Genomic DNA, 4,973 nt, shown 5'->3' on the forward strand with positions numbered 1-4,973 from the left:
CGCTCCGCGCTCGCAGCCGCGGTGCCAGGCAGGGGAGGGCGGCTCTCCTGAAGCATGCTGGGAGCTGTAGTCCTTGCCGCCAGGGGGCCGCTCTGCACTGCAGCAATAAGACTGCAACTCCCGTCGGCTGTGCGCTCCCCTGCCTCGGAACTACAGCTCCCGTCGGGCCCTGCGCGCTCCGTGCCGCGTGGCGGGGCGGGGCTGCTCCGCCCCGTTAGCGCCGGCGGCCTGTTCCGGATCGGGCATTCCGGCTGTTTGTGCCCCGGAGCGGGGATCGGGGGTCCCTAGCTCCGGCTGTGTGTGCCCAGGGAAGGGATCGGGGGTCCCTAGCCCCGGCTGTGTGCCCCGGAGCAGGGATCGGGGGTCCCTAGCCCCGGCTGTGTGCCCCGGAGCAGGGGTCGGGGGTCCCTAGTCCCGGCTGTTTGTGCCCCGGAGCGGGGATCGGGGGTCCCTAGTCCCGGCTGTGTGTGCCCCGGAGCAGGGAGCGGGGCCAGGGTCCCTAGTCCCGGCTGTGTGCCCGGGGAGGGGATCGGGGGTCCCTAGCCCCGGCTGTGTGCCTTGGAGCGAGGTGCCCAGCCCCGGCTGTGTGCCCGGGACGGCTCCCGTGCTCTCCGCACCCAGCCGTGCCCCGCCGCCCCTGCCCTGCCCCGGCGCGGCAGCAGCCGCCGTGCCCGCTCTGCCCATGGCGCGAGTCCCGTTCTCAGTTCTGGCCAAGCCTGACCCCATTCTCAGCCCACGGACAGACAGACAGACAGACGTCACTGGGGACGGGATTGGCGCCCAGGTGTGTTTTCCACTGCAGGTGGGGTTTGGTGTGCGCAGAGAAGCTAACAAAAAGCAAACAAGGTTTCAGAGGGCTGGATGCCCCACTGCCTGCCCTGCTCAGTCGCCGGTGCCCAGGACTTCCCAGAGCTGCAATCTTTTACCGCTTCCATGTAAGAGCCACTCCTGCTCCTTACACAATCTGCCATTCAGTACAAATGGAGTGAGCAGGTCTTCCTGATTCCCAGGAACTTCTGTGCACTTTCCTTAGCACTCTATTTCCAGCATAATTGACCTTCCTAAGATTTTCAAGGATAATGCTTTATTGATTGTATGGCATACAAAAAATTCAGCAGACAGTTGTTTAAATTCAGCCTCTGCTTTGAGCTCTTTCTAAAAAAAAATTATGTCCATTATGCACTAATTGTACATTGCAACCTTGGCACTTTTGCTTTATATTGCCTTCCTTCATGCTTTTCAATAGTACTTCACTACCAAAAATGCTGCTGCCAGCACTGGGCTATTTGTGAGCACAGGCACACTGAGGTTTTGCCAAACAGCCACAGAAATTATTTGGCAATGCCCATCTGCTTCCAGCTGCACAAGCAATCACCTACGAAAGGAGCAGTGTGAAAGCAGACCCGAGTGTGCAATCACATTTAACTCACAGGAAGATTCAAAACTGGATTAATTTTTTCCTTTTCAGTCACTCATTGCACCACAGCAATGGAAGCTGTAGAATTGAAGAGCTGTACTTTGGGGATTGAATATAGATTTAACTATTGCAATTCTTTTACTTGTTTTTATAACAGAAGAGGAAGCAACAAATTTCTGGTGGTCTATCTTTACTAGAAGGGAAAAATAAAATAAAAGTCATTAGCCAGCACATGGTAACTGACACAGATCAAACATTAATGAGAGTCCCTGATACCCTGGCACCCAGCTCTTCATGAGGCAGAGTCTCCAATCCCCCCCTGGAGCCACAGTAAGACATTGCTGGGGATTTACCAGCTGAACTGACTCAGTGGTTCCTGGATGGATCCTGCTCCTCTAAGGGCATTCCCTGAGAGAGTGTTTACCATTTAATTTTCCCCATTTAGATTCCCCATTTCCTGGATACAGGAAATTAAGGACCTAACACAGATCTTCTGATGCTAATTTTAAGGAGAGATGCCCTTGGCATTTCCTACCTTGCCTTCTGGTGACTCACATACACAGTGGACACGTTAGGATGTGTGTTACTTACTTATATAACATTCCAACTTTGTTAATTGGTTAATATTTAACAGTAAAACACTACTGCTTGGAAAATGTCTGTTTTGTATTTCTCACCATGTTTCAAAGTCTTGAATGTCTTTCTCTTTTCCAGTTCCCTCAGGCACTGGATTCTTAATCAAATTCTGTTCAGATGCAAAGAGTGCTCCTCCATGGGCATGGAGGAATTTAGTTATAGCCACTTGAAAACCTTCATAATCAGTGCACAATCGTGCTACAGTGTAATCAATGCCTTCTGCAGCAACACAGATCTATTTAGTGCTGCAGAATTTTTCTTTCACTAATTCAAGACTTATCCTAGAAATTGTAAATTACTTCCCTCAAATAACCATGTCAAGATTACATAAATTAATAGCTAAATAAATAAATGTTGGCTTTGCTGTGTATTACCTGCAGTTGAACAACCAGTGCAGAGTTGCTCTAGGAGAATTACATAATTTTGAGTTCACACTGCATATGAACACTACAATTTGATTTCAATTTTCTCTTAAAACCAAAATTAATTGCTGAAGCCAGTAGATCGATTTCCTTTAATCTTTTCCAAACTGCAGACATGACACCCCTGCAGGAGAGGAGCCCCATTCACATGTGCACAGGAAAGGCATCAGTCTAAACTTGAGGGAAAAGGCAGGGCTACCTTCTGTGCTGGTGTGTTAAACATGGAAAGAAACTACATTAAATCACACAGCCAAGGTAGATGTCTTTATTATGTCCAACTGTTAGGTCACTTGAGAAGTGCAGAATTTTCCCTCTGAAGACTGAGATGGACTAAATCTCTCCATTTTATGAAGAGTCCAACTGCCCTGATGACTCAAACTGCTTTTATATGTTTGCAGCCTTCATCACAAGTCCTGCTTTTCCCTCTAAACAAAATTCTCACCTGAAACTGTTTCTATAGGGACACCTGAAAATTTTCCTCAAGATGAGAAAACTATGACTTTGATTTAAAATTTAGAATGAAGCCCTGCTGTTGTAAAGCCGGAATTACAAGAGAGCACAGTAATCCAGCACCAAGGCTTCCTCTCCTGCAGGGATAAAAAACCTTTCCCAGTCCCTCTTTGAGAGCACACAAGTGTTTGACTGAAGTGTTTAGATCAGAGCATTCCTGAGGGACAGGGGTAACTCCCTCCCTTTCCCTGAAGGAGTGAGCAAACACTTGGAGTGATTCCAGAGCCTGTTCAGTTTGCTCTTTGGGGACAGAAGAATTGACATGTCTGTGTGACTCAGAGGGAATATTAACACAGTCAACAGGCAGACATTTTAGCAGCTGCACCACCTGTGTGCTCATTATGTTCATTTTCTTACACATGAGCAATAGCATATCTATAGAAAACCCCAAAACTATTGCACAATAACAGCAGGATTTTATTGCTTTTCAGGAACAACCCTAGCCCCAGGCACACTCCCGTTGGCTTCTTGCTCAGAGGAAAGAGTCTGTCATGCCACAGCACACACACACACAAACATAAATACACATGACCCAGAGACATTCTAACCTGTGGCATCACCAAAAACAAGTGAACATTTTGCTGCACAGTCCCCTAAGTAGGGTTGCTAAAGACAGCTGCTATCCATGGAACTTGGAAATACAAAAAAAGTGACAGTGGATCTTTCAAATTTCTTTAAAGCAATCTGGCAGCAACAGACCCAGGTTTAGTATCAAAATGGTGCTCGTGAAGGTGTTCACTTTCATTTTTAAACCAAATCCCTTGCATAGCTACTAATTACAAACCAATCTGCACAGATAAGAACATGGCAGACTTGCAGTAGCTCACACACTGCTCAGGTACTGACCCTGCGCGTGTTCCTTTAGCAGGGTCACATTTGATGTGAGAATCCCTCTGAAAATTTCCTTCTGAAATAAATCTCTCTCTGAAAATTAGTGTAAGTGCCCTGAGCAAGCAAACCTGCCTAGAGAGATCACATAGACTTCATCTGATCCTGGAAGGTTCAACCATGGGAGCTTCTGCACCCCCCAGTTCTCCCCTGGTGCATCCCTTGAGAAAGGGCTGTGCATTCACCTTTCCCTTAGAAATGCAAGTCCTAGGGAAAGGCATTTGTTGCTCTATAAAGGCAGCAAATGTAAAGCTTGAATTCTATAAACAAAGCAACCCAAAAAGTGCCTTTCAATGTATTGAATTAACCTGAATCCCTTCCCTTGTTTTCCTTGAACTTCAGATTTTGCTCCTATTGAACACAAAACTGGCAGATGATTTCTTGAGTCTGTACACTCATAAGATTCTACTACATTGCAGCTTATACACCACAATAAATTTAAACCAACTTTGTGAAATGGAATGAAGTGATCAGGGGCTGCATATTTGCTGCTTGGCTGTTCCTTTCACTGCTCTGCACTTCAGAGGTAGAATAAAAAGGCAATCACAGGAAATGACAGCTTCAGAGTGGATTATAGTCAGCTTTGCAACTGGAGCTCAGAACCAACTGGTATTTTCTAGACTAGACTTAGAACTGAGCTATAAGGAAATACAAGACTTAACTGCTCCCAAACCAGCCAGAACAGAATACAAGAAATAATTTTAAAATGTTTTTTCTTCAAAGCAAACATAGACTTTGGAGTAAGGAAGGGATGCTGAGCAACCTGACAAAGTAAAAGTGAGATGCAGCCAGTCTGGTCTGAAGTTCACATGGCAGACTGCCTTGTGATGAACATGCCTACCAGCACAATTCAGCAGCTCACTGAACACATCCTAAGGTGGCTGGATTTTCCTTACAGCTACTAGGTTTCAGCATCTCAACACAATTTCAATCCATGTAACAGTAGCATCCTGCAGGTAACTAGCACTCCTTATTCCAATTACTTAGAGCAAACACTGCTTCTATTTGGCCTCACAAAAGGATGTGTTTCAAGGTTGTGAGACAGGGCAAATTCAGCATCCGCTTCCATGAGAGCTGATAATATTTTATGTCAGTCGGGA

Source organism: Melospiza melodia, chromosome 16 (assembly GCF_035770615.1).
Source record: "Melospiza melodia melodia isolate bMelMel2 chromosome 16, bMelMel2.pri, whole genome shotgun sequence".
NCBI classification, from domain to species: Eukaryota; Metazoa; Chordata; class Aves; order Passeriformes; family Passerellidae; genus Melospiza; species Melospiza melodia.